The sequence below is a fragment of the Pyxicephalus adspersus genome, chromosome Z, assembly GCF_032062135.1.
Source record: "Pyxicephalus adspersus chromosome Z, UCB_Pads_2.0, whole genome shotgun sequence".
In the NCBI taxonomy this organism is placed as follows: Eukaryota; Metazoa; Chordata; class Amphibia; order Anura; family Pyxicephalidae; genus Pyxicephalus; species Pyxicephalus adspersus.
Genome location: NC_092871.1, coordinates 13698602 through 13715404, shown reverse-complemented (window position 1 = coordinate 13715404; position 16803 = coordinate 13698602). Strand labels below are relative to the sequence as shown.

The 16803-nt window shown below is 41.5% G+C and overlaps 1 long non-coding RNA gene across 1 annotated transcript in view; it reads right to left on the bottom strand.

Annotated features, from left to right (window-relative positions):
* Positions 1–5621: 5621 nt before the first annotated feature.
* Positions 5622–16803, bottom strand: part of LOC140344454 (uncharacterized) — a 15714-nt gene continuing 4532 nt past the window's right edge. The window contains exon 2 of the long non-coding RNA XR_011923565.1: positions 5622–7064. This is a non-coding gene — a long non-coding RNA (uncharacterized lncRNA). The remainder of the gene's footprint in view (positions 7065–16803) is intronic.

The following is a 16803-nucleotide window of genomic DNA, read 5'->3' as shown; positions in this document are numbered from 1 at the left end:
CTATTTTTTAGTTACTCCTTGGGTGAATAATATGACAGAATAGATAGAGGGGATGAAGAGTGTAAATCCATTCCCTCGGGAAGGGGCTAATGGCACCTTTCAGATGGACATGGTTAAGGGGTTATGTTTAGGAGTAACTGATTGTGTTAAACATAGAGGGACGTCCTCTCACTTTTCCTGTAGATTCTGGTGCTACTTGTAGCACTTTATGTGAGGATTATTATAGTGGTCCAAGAGAGAATGCTGAGCCCTCTGTGGGAATTAATGGGATACTTACAAGACCTTATAAAACCCCTCCTCTCTCGATCCAAAATCCATACAATCACCAGTCAATGTTCACACACCGTTTCAGGATCATTCCAAATTGTCCTGTGAATTTATTAGGGAGAGATTTGTCTGTTCTATTGAGGTTGCAGTTGGGGATTAGTAAAACGGGACACCTACATGTCACAGCCTCAGTCATGCCCATCCATGTACTAAACGGTAATTGTTTTTTATATTGGGTATGCAAACCACAGGATCCGCTACTTGATCAGGTGCCTCCTGAGGTTTGGACAAATACTGACCAAGATGTTGGCCTAATCTCTTGTACACTATATAAGGTAATGCTTAAGCCCGGCACTGCACCTGTCTACATTAAACAATACCCACTTTCCCCAGAAAAAGAAAAGGGAATCGAGCTTATGTTGATGGAATTCCTAGGGACAGGGGTTATTGAAGAAACTATCTCCCCCTATAATACACCTATCAACCCAGTGAGAAAGGCTGACAATACCTTTAGGTTTGTCCAGGATCTTAGAGGAGTAAATGCTCAGATCATACCCATAGCCCCTGTGGTTCCAGACGTGCCATCTCTGCTATCAGCTATTCCTGCCCATGCAGAGTTTTTCTCTGTTATTGATTTAAAGAAGTTATTTTTTGTCCCAGTTGACAAGGAGACACGGCCACTCTTTGCCTTTACATTTAAACATCGCCAGTATACTTGGTGTAGAATGCCTCAGGGTTATGTAGACTCCCCGGCAGTCTACGCCATTGTCCTCCAAGGTACATTGCGCCCTTGGACTGCCCCTCATGGTTCTGTCCTTCTACAATATGTGGACGATCTCCTCATTTGTAGTTCTACTCGGGAGACCTGCCAGGCAGACTGTGTGAGTTGATTACTGTGGCAACCACTGACCTCATTAGGAGAGATATTTTATACCAAGTCTTAGATCAAAGGTACAATCCTATGTTTCAGGATGTATTATATGTCTCAGAAACAACCCAAATAACGCAAAGAAGGCCCAACATCAGCATCTGAATTACCCAACTTCGCCATGCACTCACTTACAAATTGACTTTACCCATATTCCACAGACAGGAAGAAAGCAGGAGTATGCCCTTGTGAAATGTTCTCTAGATGGCCGAAGGTTTTACCTACTACCAATGAAACCACACAAATTGTGGTAAAGATTTTGTTACAAGAGATCATCCCCAGATGGGGATGTCCTGTTCAGATTAACTCAGACAATAGCCCAGCTTTTCAGGGTATGTAAGGTGCTTTCCAAAGCCCTTAGGTTTGACTGGAAGTTCCACCTCTCTTACCACCCTCAGAATTCTGGGGTAGTAGAAAGGATGAATAGAACAATTAAAATAAGGAAAACTACCGGAGGCATGTTCACTAATTGGAAAAAGTTTTTGCCTGTAGCTCTAGCAGAAATTAGGATGCAGCCTAATAAGAATACTGGCTACTCATCATTTGAGGTCCTAATGGGAAGACCCTTCCCCACCCCTTGGGGTCCAAAGGCCCCCGTGATAGAAAAAGGTGATCTAGAAGTAGTACAGGCAGAATATGTGAGGAAACTGTAGAAACTTTAGATCAAGTTGAAAAAGATGTTGCTCGTCCCTCTCCTTTCTCTCCACAGGAACCTTCCAACCAGGAGACGTGGTGATAGTCCAGCGTCTGGCAAAAGGACACCAGCAATCACCAGAACAGCGATTCTCACAGAAAAGGCTCCAATCTGGATTCACGCTAGCAGAGTGAAAAGGGTCCCGGAGGCATTTTCTCCAGCGTCGAAAAAGGACAAAGAGGGTGAAGTGGGTGTGAAATCCCCGAACAAAGAGGGGAACTCAGAAGTCTCCCTGAAAAGTGCCTGGCCACAGGCTGAAGATGAATCCCTCCTTGAAGTCTGGTCGACGGCTAAAAATACACAATCTTATTCCCTTGTAAGACTTCTGTGGGGAATGTCAGAAATTAGGAAATAGCAGGGATAATATTAGAATAATTACTATTAATGTGACTGCAGCAGAGACCTGTTTTGCCTTTTCTCAGGATATGACTTAACATTGTGATAATAGAGACATAAAAAGAGGATTACCTAAGAATAGTGTATATGATTATATTAATGACACCTGTAAAAAGAATAGTAGGATTGTTAGCTCCCTGGACAATTCCATGAGTTGTAAAGAGACCATTGTGACTCCCAGTTTTATCTGTAATATAATGCTCCCTAAGGGATGGTTTTTGTCATGTGGTAACAGCACAGGTATATTCCTGCCAATGTTATTGGAGGTCCCTGTGCATTATCCAGGCTGACTTTGGCCCTTCCCAGTCGACCCCCTATCAGGAGAGCTTACAGATCGGTTACCAAGACTTTATTAGAAAATTGTGACTCTACTCCACCCCTTCTCAGCCGTGCAGAATATACAAGTTTGGGGGCCTCTATATTGGGAGTGCCTGGACTGACTATATATATTACTCGTACTATAAATTCTATTGCATGTGACCTGGCCAAATCTCTGAATCATACTTCTACCGCCTTATCAAACATGCTTTTAGATCTACAAGGAGTAAGAGGAGCAGGGCTAGAAACTAGATTTCTGTGCATTATTTGTTACTTAAACATAATGTAGGGTGTCAGGATTTTAAAGGAATGTGTTGCTTTAATTTATCTGACCATTCCAGATCAATTCAGCCCCATATTCAAGCGTTACATGAAATTGCCAATATCAAAAAGAGTGTTGGTTCATCCTCCTGGCGGGACTGGTTATTGAGCTGGCTTGCAAGATTAGTGTTGGTTAAGAACATTTATCAGTATTGTAATTATAATTGCTTCCTTGATTATTTTATGTTGTTGTATCCAATGTATCCCTTCCCTTATACAAACATTCTGCGCTATGTGTCCAAAGCCCACGGATCCTGGACAAAAATATGCTATTTACCTCTCTATGATAGAAAGAAGATAAGTCATGTTCATGACTTAAGAGGGGTTTGAAGGGTTAAATAGAACAAGTTATATACTTTGAATGAATACCAGGATGCTGAACATCTGCTATACTAAAGGAAAAATGTGTATGCATCAGCTTTTACTAGATAAGGAGTTGTTTTTACCTACTCAGCATAACTGCATATGTGAACTACGCCTTCTGTCTTCCTGTATGAATAAAAAAACGTTTTGTCAAAATAAAGATCAGGGAATATTCCTAAGACCATACTGTGTGCGTGTGTGATATTGGGATATCTCTCCAGATGTCTATCTCTGTGGGTGAAGGAGAAGTCAGGGTGCATTCGAGGAACTAGAAATAGAAGCAAATCCTTTCAGTGGACTTGAAGGTATTTGGTATTCTATGGAGCCATACCAGTATATCTTATATGGATGGCTTCCCTGCATCTTCCACAAGCCTTATTGTTAAGTGAAAGGAATGGAAATGGGCAAAAGCTGCTATCTTGCTTAAGGCCCCATTCTGCTTTAATCCATCTCAAATTTGTAGTTGGCTATCGGAGTGTGGCTGTAAATGGAGTCCATTTGGGACATAAAGTAGTCCCTAGTAGTGTGCAACATGTATCTGTACTAGGTGCTGTTCTATTTATTTATATGTGACATATCCAAAGATTATTGGCCTGTGGTTTTTATATTTAATAATATGCCAAAATGTGAACTTATACAATATTTATTTATTTTAAAAGAGTCAGTAGTCAGCGTTTCCTAGGCTGCTAAAAATCAGACATTATCTTTATTTTTTTGTCAGTGCCAAGTTTAACACAAGAGTTCCAGTCTTCCAGTAGACTTTGCCATTTTTTCATTCAGGCCTTGCAAGTCATTTCAAGTATTTATACTATATGAAATAAATGGGAGCGAGAACATTGACCAACTTTTAAAAAGAATTAAAATCACTACCGCATTGTTCGCCTCCTTCCAATACTCACTTTGTTTGAGCTAATTTAAACAATTTAGACATGTTTGGTTGGGTTCCAAATACACTGAAGAAGCTCTTATTGGTCTTTAGGTGCTACATAGTCCACGTACACACATTTATTAATTGTTGTTGGAAAGCATCTTTCATAAAACATAAAAAGATTCTCGGCCGATAGCAGCCCTGAAAAGATGAAAATCATGTGACGTGTGTACGTAGTCATAGGTCACTACAGAACAAACTGGGAGTGGCGATAAAACTGCAGAAAACTTCCAATGATCAGATCCATGACCTTGAAGCGGCTCCAACACTCAAGAAGGTGTAACGATTCAAGAGAAACAAGACTGAAGTCACTCTCCACACCAATAGTACTGTAGCTTTTTTTTTTTTTTCCCATCATGCATGTTTTAAAAAAAAAAAAAAAAAGGAACTGAACTCGGCTGTAGCTGTGCCAAAAAGGTCTTTAAAGTGATACTTGTTCCTGAAAAACTAGCAAAAACATTCTAACCTTTGGAGATTCCTAATTATGTCCTGTTGCAACTTCTGGGAGAGGAAAATATTACAATCCATTGTCTTCTTTAACCAAAACCACAAAGATTTTTTCATATGTTTAATAATAATAATAATAATAATATTTAGACACGAACATATATAAAATATTCCTATGGACATGGCAACTTTTTATTTTTTTTGGAATCAGGTGCATTTGAAAAGGACTACACCATCACAATAAAGTGAGAATATCCTTGACTTGCAAAAACATCTGCAATAGGCACAGGCTGTTAACCCAACCCAAGTGTTTTGTGTGATTCTCTTCTGTTTACTGCATGTGCAAGAAGTAAAAGGATTAGTAATCTCCAGGTCGCCGATAGACATCTGGTCATCTGGTGTTTCCCCGGGAACATTGTGAGGGGACACTAAGGCTGGCTTTACCACGATATTTGATGGTTTTCATAAAATATTTACTTCAAAGGTCTCTCCCCCTACCTTGGGAGTTCCCCATGATGAAAATATTAAACAATTACAGCAATGCAGGATAAACAGAAAGCGATAGGTACTTTTATAATCAGACAGACAGAGACTAGCTCCCTTTGTGCACAATAACCTAGTGATGTATTTCCCTTTAAGTAACTCAGATAACCTGGTCCTCCATTTCTTTTAATTCCAAGGGGGTGCTACCCCTGCACTCTTTGTAACTAACACTGGGTTCTTTGGAATACTCAAGAGTGACACAGGGCAGGGTAGAGGTAGAAAATTATTTCCACTTACCCAATCCCATTTCCACTTACCCAATCCCATTTCCACTTACCCAATGGTCTTGTGCGAGTATCCCAGATGAGGCCCCAATTTGTTAGCAGTAAGTTCTGTTGCCTGATCCTGGTCCAATACCCTCTATAGTGCTAGGCGCTGTCTGCAGCACTGGGAGAGTAAAACTCAGCACACAGGTGATGGTTTCAAGCTCTCAAAGTTTATTGTCACAAAGGTAAACTTATATACACAAATCAATGCGTGCAGACTGCATGATATGAGGTTCTTAACCAATCAGAATAAACATAATACCCTTGTGGTTAATCAGGACATGAGATACAAGATGTGACAGAAGTATATGATTAAAAATAATTATCTTGTAGTCCGTGGAATATATGGAATGTTCCAGTAAAAGAACAGGAATAAAAGGGTTGTGGTATGTCTGCAGTGGTTTCCTCAAAATAGATTTATATTATGACACATGAACAGTAGTATAAAAAACAGGAATAGGAATATATCTGGCAAATATCAGAAAAATTAACACTTTCAATGATTTCAGGTGCTTTAGAGGGGCCAACCTCCAGCTGACTGTTTTAAGATAATGTAAAATTAGATTTAAAGACTCCTGGGATCGGACTTTTCCATTTCACCAATCATCTGAGTCATCGGTTGTACCAGAATATTCAGTTTCCTCGGTTGGACTTTCCTTTTTATCATGAACTTTGATGTGCTTAGCCAGTCTATACTGCCTGGTGAACCGTTTCCCACATTTCTCACACCTGAAGGGTTTCTCCCCAGTGTGGATTCTTATATGCCTATTTAGATAAGTCTTTCGAAAGAAACTTTTTGGACACTCGGGGCACTTGTGCAGCTTCTCACCAATGTGAATTTGTTGGTGTTGCTTCAACCAGGATAAATGAACAAATCTCTGATTACAAACAGGGCAAGCATAGGGCTTTACACCCGTGTGAGCTCTCTCATGGGCTCTAAGGTGGGACTTCGTGAAAAATGTTTTTGAGCACTCAGAACATTTAAAAGGCTTTTCTCCTGTATGACTCCTCTTGTGCGTATCCAGATCCCAGTTATCTCTGAAGCTCTTCTCGCACTCTGTACATTTGAAGCTTTTCTTTCCAGCGTGGAGGTTTTGGTGTCTTCTGTAATGACCGGATTGTTTGAAGGTCTTCCAGCACAGGGAACATGTATAGCATTGCTTCTCTTCAACAACCTCCTTGGCTGGCTCCTCACTGTCACCGAGGCTTCTGTCTGATTTTTTTGAAGACCTTTTTTTCTGTCTTTTTACATTTTTGTCTGAATTCTCAGAATCAGGCCTTCTACTGTTGTTTAATTCTATTTTATTGATCTCACAGATCTTCAGGTCACCTTCTAATGGATGCATTGGATGTCCCCGCTTGACTGAACAAATAGACTTTAAATTGTGGCACATCAACTTTGACCTTACAATCACTCATTACACATTCAGGTATTTCTATTGACAAGTTCATTTTGTTTCAAATCTTTTGACATGTAGAAAATCACCGATGCCTTTGTCTTGTGGCTGTTGAGTTTGCAGTCGTGAGCATATTACCTTAGGTACTTTCACTACAAAGCCAGTTCTTGTTCTAGATCTAATTTGTTCTTAAAATCTGCAGAAAAAAAAGTAGACAACCTTAGGAATGATCTGTAGATGTTAAATGCTCTATGTGATGGGAGCACATGCAACAACAGTGTAGAACAGCCATTTTCAACCAGTGTTCCTCTACATGTTGCTAGGGGTTTCTTATGTTGGGATTAATTGACCTCCCATTGTATGTTACCTACTTAGTTCTAGGGCCAATGCCACTTGGTAGAGCCAGCTTCAGGACACAAATGATTGCCCAAGAGTCAATACTACTAGGTGGAACCAAATGCAGGACACCAATGATTGTCTAAGGACCAATATCACTTAACTGAACCAGCAAAAAGGAGACCATTGATCGTCCAAGAGTCAATATTACTTGGTGGGTCCAGATAAAGCACACCAAAGATTGTCCAAAGGCCAATATCACTTGGTAGAGCCAGATTCAGGACACCAATGACTGATTTACCTATATGCAAGCGTGGCATTACCACCAGTGTAAGGAGGGACCCTTATCCTACCAACTACCAATGTACAAATCATTCCAGAAATCTAAAAATTATTTTAGAGATTGCTTTGGGGTATACCAGTTAAAAAAGGCTGTTGTAGTCATTGTGTTGTCCTTTTCAAAGTTGAAGAAACTTTCAATAACTTTGGTAAAACAAGTGACAAGGCATGCTATTTTAGAGTATCTAGTAGTTGTAGGCTTCATAAATCTGAGTATGCTGGCAATACGTGGCCAAAATTTGCAAGTAACAAGAAGTACAATAATTGTCTTTTTTGTGCTTTGGCAAGCACATGAATGGATTAGAAGTTCTGTTTTATTCTTGATGTTGGAGGCTCCATTGGCCCTCAGGAAAGGAGATATAGCCAATCGAAATGGCTATAGACTCCCACGTAAAACTGGCCAAGGGTGCAGAGTCTGGACAGCTTTAGAGGATACGAGGTATAGACGGTGTGGGTGGGGAATCACATTGCTGTTCATTATAATTTGTAAATATGATGTGTACGTTGGCTCAATATAAATATAATAAAGTGGAATTAAACCCAGGGTTTACTCGCCTGTCCCCAGTCATCTTTATTGGCCGGGCCAGGATGACGTAAGTCCTGTGCATGTGCTTGGGTGCTCATTCAGTTCTTTTGGTGGCATTGACTGGTGTCAGTTACTTTATATGTAGGAGGAGAATACATAGCATTAGTACCCTTCAGGACATAAATTTACCCTGACCACATCCCAAAATATGGTACAATAGAAAACACAGTGTGGTTTTCCAAGGGAAGTCAAATTTTGTGGGGACTTTTAAGGTCAGATAAACAAATACCAATAAAATAAATAACGCATTACACTTTACCTATAAACATTATAAAATCACACAATACATGTAAAAAACCAGTTAGTGGATTAACGTGTAGAGTTGAGTGTGGAGTGTAGAGTGTAGAATAAAAGTTACCATAAAATACACTGTGTTATTCAATAACATTTATAAGCCTATAATAAATGCTAGGTGCTAGGAATAGTCTGTTTTCTGGGCAGATACACCCTGGTCTGGTCACTAGTTCACCTTCATCTCAAGCGCGCCTGGAGACAACTCTTAAAGAAACAGGCACACAAAGTATGTGGTATAAAAGAATTGTCTGAAGTTTATTAACACAACACTTGATTATATAGTCAGCTCGAAACATTCTGCAGAAGTGCAAGCATATGAGTTACACACCTTAAATGTACATATATGTTAATACAATATCCGGGACCTGTTTGTCACCTATACTTGGAATTATAGAGAACCTACAGGTTCCTGTTTTGACTTGTGGTTATCCAGGTTTGATTAGAAAACAAAAATATATATTAATTGATCTCATTACATTGCTTTGAACTAGATACCTCCTATAATTCATATCATTACTGCTAGATTTATCAATATGGAAATTTAATAAATCAAACACGTCGTCATCTTTGTTCTTGTAAATTTTCTCCCCAGGCCAAAGAGACATTACCTTATGGGTTATATGAGACTGGCTGTGCTTGCTTCCTCCAACAAAAAAAGAAAAACAAAACATTCTTATCCATATGGTTGGCATTCTCATTTAAATTAATACTTTTTTCCATCATCCATCATCCCATGTTGTGCCTACGCAGCACCAGATCGGGTAACGTGTCAAAAAGATGGAAAAATATGGAGACGTAACAGCACAGGACCAACATCGCTCATTGATTCATCCTGGTGATCCGTAGAGGAGAGCACATCAGGGTGCTGCTAGCTCCTCCACGCCACGGAACAGAATGGCCACCATGTGTAAAAATTACATTCGTTCATATGTCACTGGAAAAGATTTCTAAAGATAATTTCCTGTGACAGAGTTTGGATGTGTTTATAGCCTTGGTGTTGGGGGTTATGTGCTCAGTAGGTTAGCTTCTGCTATGGGACCAGGCAATGGGGTTGATGTTAGCCACATGAAGGGCACTAAGTAGGAGAATTAAGTTAGGGTACCAGGCAGGAAGGTGTTTAGGATCACCAGCAGGATTTAGGAACTGGATGTCGGACATTTCAATCAGGTAGGTCATTTTATTAGAAGTCAGAGACACCTCTCCCATTCACCTCTATAGAATGCATTGGAATGAACTGCAGAACGAATACCTGGGGCAAGAAAATTCCCCTGTACTACCTAAGTCAGCACACACACCCCCAATACTGACCCCATCCTACCATGTGTAGGTCATACTTACCCTTTACTACCTTACACAACCCATAATGCTACAGTACTACCATCTGCAAACCCATACTGACCCTGGTATAGCATACACAGCAAATAATGCCCCTGAACTACCATCCATGGCCCATTCTAAAAATCTGACATGCATACCACAGTTATCCAATGTCATTCATTGATTCAACCTGGCTGCTCAATGAAAGACCAATCAGGACTGACTGCTATGCATATCAATAGAGAAGAGACCTGGGGGGTGCCGCTAGCTTGCCCTTCCCAAAGAACAGACTCTGCACTGTGTGTACAACTCTCATTCATCTTTTACTGGATACGCCCCCCTACCACCATACACAGCCCATAATGCCCCTGCACCACCATACATAGCCCATACTAACCCCGTCCTACCATACACAACCCAAAATGCCACAGTACTACTATCTGCAAATCAATACTGACCCTGTTATAGCATACACAACCAATAATGCCCCTGAACTACCATACGCTGCCCATACTACCCCCCATACACAACCTAAAATCCCTCCCTACTACCATATGCAGCCCAAAATGCCCCCGTACCACAACACAGTCCATACCAACCAGTACCACCAAAGGTTGCCAATACTACACCCGTAACGCCATACACACCACATAATCCCTCCCTACTACCATATGGAGCCGGTAATGCCCCTTGTACTACAATACACAACCATTAATGCCATCATTCTTTGGTACACAGCCCACATTATCCTGGTACTACCATCTATACCTTCACCCCCACCATACCCCACACAGCCCATACTGCCCCTCTACTATGCCTACTCACCCCTCTTGGAAACCCACGCCGCCTACAGGACAGTGTAGGAATGACACCACCCATGCACTTTAATTGTTCTGGTCTCGGTCAGTGCTGTGACAGGCAGGCAGCTCTCTTCCCTCTCCCGCTCTGTATTACATACACAGATCACATTACTCGCTGCATCTTCTACTGCTAGCTGCGGAGCAGACATAGATTGTCTTCAGTCAGTTACCACTGTCTGCAGTCTGTGTCCAAAGAGACTACAAATCCCACAATCCCCCACACCTGTTCACTGGAAACCAGTCCTAGAACCAGCTGTCATCCCGCCCCATTACCCTAGCAACACACTGCAATACCCACAATCCCACAGTTGAAGTCCTATTGCAGTTCTCTTTCTGGATTGAGATGTTTGCAGCAATAGCTGCTTGTTTGAAATGTGTGTATTCTGAACAAAGCATAGTGACAAAGGCAGCATTTATACTGTCATATCCTGGAGTTTGAGCTGAGGGGAATAGTTGGAAATTTTATTTTTGAAATTGTTGCCTGGCTGTCTGTGGCTTCCATTATTTTCTGTGGGAATTAAAGCTGGATTAAAAATAAATTCCTTCTGCAAAGTGTCTTGTAAAACACTATTGTGCTGTCATTTCCTGTCCACCGGGCCAGAAGCATGCGACCGCTTAATATCTCCATGGTGACCAGTCCCTTACCCGCCCCATGCGGTTGGTGTCGTTTTCATGCTGGCTTACAGTCCGCCACCATGATATAAGGTGGACAAGGTTGATCACAAATGCTGCATCTACTCTGACAGTGATCCGGCTCCCATTAGCACCAACGTCAGCTCCTTCCATTGTCTTCCATGATGGACCCGAGCACCGCCAAGCTACCCAGAGCACATTGCATCATGGGAATCATTAATGTGGGCTCATTATTATGTCCTCCCTACACTGCCCTGAGCAATGCCTACTCTATAGATATCATAGGAATGACTTTCTTTTATTGTTTTTCTAGGGTTGCTGCTAATTTGTGGACCTCCCATCCTAAGATGACAACACTTTCTGAGAAGCCCCCGAGATGGGATCAGTGTTTGTCACCACTGGATGCCTCTGGGCACAGCATGCCAACCTGTACATCTTGGAACGCAAGGCATCATGGGATGTTTACATCATTGGAGGGATAAGTGCAGCTGAGTGTATGGCATTGGTGGACATGTGGAAGAATCCATTGACTGCAGAACGAATGCCTGGGGCAAGAAAATTCTCCTGTATTACTATCGACAATACATCCACCCCCATATTACTACCAGACTCAGCCCATAAGTACTACTGTCTGCAGCCCATAATGCCCCAGAACTATCATCTGCAAATCCATACCACCCCTGTTCTACCATAGCCAGTCCATTCTACCCCTGTACTACCATACACATCCTATACCACCCGGTATTATCATATGCGGCCAATACCACCCCCGTACTACCATACGCAGCCCATACCACCCCCGTACTACCATACGCAGTCCATACCACCCCAGTTCTACCAAAGTCAGTTCATACTAAAAATCTGAATGGTCACCCATTGTTGGTTATTGATCCATCCTGGTGGGTCAATGAATAACCATCAGGCCCTATACTATGCATATCAATAGGGGAGAGCACAGCGGGTGCCACTTACTTGTCTTCTCCGCTTCCCTCTCCATAGAACAGAACAGGCACAGTGTGTACAGTGCTCATTTGTTTACCTGTCACCTGAAAATAATCCTCCCACCCCATCTCATACCTTCATATGCAGCCCACGCTGTCCCCAAACCTGTGGGCAAGCTTAGGGAGAACGTTAGCTTTGGGAGAGCAAAAATGATAAGCAGAACTTACCTCCACAGCAAGAGTCCCATTAACAAACATGTTATCGTGCATAGTGGTGCAGAGCACACATGTTGCAGTACTCACAATTTTTCCATGAGTTGCAGCGTGCTTTGTTGGAAACAATGGTGGGGGGGGGGTGAAAGGATCTGCTTCTACTTCTAGTTCCACGAATACACCCTGACTTCTTCACCCACAGAGACAGTCTGGAGAGATATCCCAATAACACACACACACACACAGTATGGTCTTAGGAATATTCTCTGATCTTCATTTGACAAGGTGGTCTTTTTATACACATAGGTATACGAGGGGTTGTATTATTTACATACAGCTAGTTTTGGCCATATATACTGTTACTTGATACATTGCAAGGCATACAAGGCATACTTGGTATTCCAAAGAATTTTCACCATCTGGTTGCTGAGTAGATAGAAATACAACTCTTATACACATATATGGTTCAAATTAATTTAGCTATACAATCCTTATTTAACCCTTCAGTGCCCTCTTAAGTCATGAACATGACTTATTTCTTTCTAACATAGAGAGGTAAATAGCATATTTTTGTCCAGGATCCGTGGGCTTTGGACACATAGCGCAGAATGTTTGTATAAGGCAGGGGTCAGCAACCTTTACTATCAAAAGAGCCATTTTGCCTCCTCTTCCACTAAAGAAAAATAGTCTGGAGCTGCAAAACATAACACAGTTTATAAACTTTTAAAAGTTTTAATATTTTTTTAATTTTACCTGTTACAACAAGTGTGCATGTGTAGGCCTACTTTGAAATAAATTAAACACTGAACTATGCCCCTAGAAGCCTCCAGCTTCTAACGTATCACCCTGTTACATAGCTGGAGGCTTCTAACGTAACAGGGTAGATTTTTTTGATGGGCAGTTCTTTATGTTCTGACGATGCCTTAGCGATGAAATTTTAAGGGGTGTTAGCCACAGGTGTCCCTCATTTGCACCTCTATTTTGGTCACCTGTACCGCCTCCCCCCCGTTCCAGAGAAATTGGGGTTCAGATGCTAGATGCTTCCAGCAATGTGTAACAGGGTAGATTTTTTTGATAGGCAGAGTTTTTATGAATTTTTAGGAGGTGTTAGCCACAGGTGTCCCGTACTTGCACCTCAAATTTTTTTCACCTGTAACCCCGTTTCCAGATAAATTGGGGTTTAGGTGCTAGAAGCCTCCAACAATGTGTAACAGGGTAGGGGTTTTTTGATGGGTGGAGTTTTTAGGAGGTGTTAGCCACAGGTGTCCCCCAGTTGCACCTCCAATTTTGTTCACCTGAACCCCCGTCCTGTTCCGGAGAAATTGGGGTTCAGGTGCCTCCAGCAATGTGTAACGGTAGATTTTTTTGATGGGCAGAGTTCTTTATGTTCTGATGATAGCCTAACAATTAAATTTTAGGGGGTGTTAGTCACAGGTGTCCCCCACTTGCACCTACATTTTTGGTTTTGTACATCTCCCCATTCCAGAGGAATTGGGGTTCAAAGGAGGAGGATGTCATTGTACACACCCATTTGTACACGCCCCGTGGTAGATTTATTTCACTGGTAGATTTTTTTCATTAGAACACCGGATAGGGAATCCCCCTCCTCCGCAGTGTCTTGGGAGGAAGGGGATCCCCCATCAGAGATCTCCCCGCGGCAGCCGAAGGGAGCCACAACAAGGAGGCTGAAGAGCCGCATGCGGCTCCGGAGCCGCAGGTTGCAGACCCCTGGTATAAGGGAAGGGATACATTGGATACAACAACATAAAATAATCAAGGAAGCAATTATAATTACAATACTGATAAATAATGTTCTTAACCAACTCAAATCTGGCAGCCAGCTCAATAACCAGTCCCAGCAGGAGGATGAACCAACATCCCCCTTGATATTAGAATATTGATTCTTAGGTAATCCTCTTTTTATGTCTCTATCATCACAATATAAGGTCATATCCTGAGAAAAGGTAAAACAGGTCTCTGCTGTAGTCACACATTAATAGTAGTTATTCTAATATTATCCCTGCTATATCCTAATTTCTGACATTCCCCACAGAAGTCATACAAGGGAATAAAAGATTGTGTATTTTTAGTCATCAACCAGACTTCAAGGAGGGATTCATCGGGTGTAGGCACAGCTACAACACATGTTTTTATAAGGTCCTGTGGGCTTTGTAGGTCTTCAAGTCACAATGAGCTAACATTTAGGGCATTTGCCATCCTGACTATACTATTCTGTTCAGAATGAAAGGGGCCGGGAACAAAAGGATCTTGCTCCTGAGCTCTTTTAGATACTGACTGATTATTCGGTGTACTGCATAAGAAACTTATCTCCTCTGGATGATAGATCCAAGTAGTAATAAGCCAGGCTGGCAAGAAAACACAATGATTAATAATTATCAACAGACAAACAAACCTATAGGTAGTGTCAGCCTTTGTCACTGGGTTAATAGGTGTAACATAGGAGGAGATAGTTTCCTCAATAACCCCTGCCCCTAGGAATTCCATCACCATAGGCTCAATTCCCTTTTCTTTTTCTGGGGAAAGTGGGTATTGTTTATTGTAGACAGGTGCAGTGCCGGGCTTAAGCATTACCTTATATAGTGTACAAGAGATTAGACCAACATCTTGGTCAGTATTTGCCCAAACCTCAGGAGGAACCTGATCAAGTAGCGGATCCTGTGGTTGGCATTCTAAATATAAAAAACGATTACCATTTGGTACATGGATGGGCATGACTGAGGATGTGACATGTAGGTGTCCCGTCTTACTAATCCCCAACTGCAACCTCAATAGAACAAATCTCTCCCTAATAAATTCACAGGACAATTTGGAATGATCCTGAAACGGTGTGTGAACATTGACTGGTGATTGTATGGATTTTGGATCGAGAGAGGAGGAGTTTTATAAGATCTTGTAAGTATCCCATTAATTCCCACAGAGGGCTCAGCATTCTCTCTTGGACCACTATAATAATCCTCACATAAAGTGCTACTAGTAGCACCAGAATCTACAAGAAAAGGCAGAGGACGTCCCTCTATTTTTAACACAATCAGGGGTGACTCTTTATAGTGGTTTGCGATGAGAGTGAATGCTGGGATACTGTCCCCCGGGCATCTTTATTATGATGTCTGCAGGCTACAGGGAAGCGAGGGGTATTATTCTAGGGCTGTGGCTGTGGTGGAGGAAGATCTCAGCTCTGAGCTTGTGGATATGGTTGGGGACTTTGAGCATCATTTGGGGCATGTTGCCTTAGTGGGTAGGGGCATCGACTGATCCAATGGTCAGTCCCACCACAATTAAAGCAACCTGCAGGACGATTTCTATTATTACCCCCTCTTCTAGAATATGAACCTCTACCCCTTCCCCGCCCTGATAAACCTCCCCTATTGGGCTGATTCAAGGGACAATTCCTATCCTGAGTTTGGTAATGGGCTTCTATAGGTCTTAACACTTCAAAACAGCCAGCCACATCTTTCTCCATTAATTTGGTTTGGAACTGATCTTTATTAAGACTAGGCCATTCGAGAGATACTCGTACTATAAATTCTATTGCATGTGACCTGGCCAAATCTCTGAATCATACTTCTATCGCCTTATCAAACATGCTTTTAGATCTACAAGGAGTAAGAGGAGCGGTGCTAGAAACTAGATTTGCTGTAGATTATTTGTTACTTAAACATAATGTAGGGTGTCAGGATTTTAAAGGAATGTGTTGTTTTAATTTATCTGACCACTCCAAATCAATCCAGTCCCATATTCAAGCATTACATGAAATTGCTAATAATATCAAAGAAGAATGTTGGTTCATCCTCCTGCTGGGACTGGTTATTGAGCTGGCTGCCAGATTTGAGTTGGTTAAGAACATTATTTATCAGTACTGTAATTATAATTGCTTCCTTGATTATTTTATGTTGTTGTATCCAATGTATTACTTCCCTTATACAAACATTCCGCGCTATGTGTCCAAAGCCCACAGATCCTGGACAAAAATATGCTATTTACCTCTCTATGATAGAAAGAAATAAGTCATGTTCATGACTTGAGGGGATTGAAGGGTTAATATAGCTAATCTAGCTTGAGCCATATATGTTCCTGTAAGGAAGTTGTACTTCCTTTTTTTTGTCTTTACAGTTTAAATGTAAACAGATGTCGGAAATTGCAAAATCTTTGAAATACAATGTATGCCTTGTATACCTTACAATGTATCGAATAACACTATATATGGCTAAAACTTAAATGGCTGTATGTAACTAAAGACCACCCCTTGTATAATTATCTGTATAAAAGGACCACCTCGTCAAGTACAGTCATGACTGTTGATCATCCCCTTCTAAAGCTACGTACACACGTCAGATTTTTATCGCCCGATAATCGGCATCGGCCAATTATCGGGCGAAAATCTGCCGTGTGTACAGT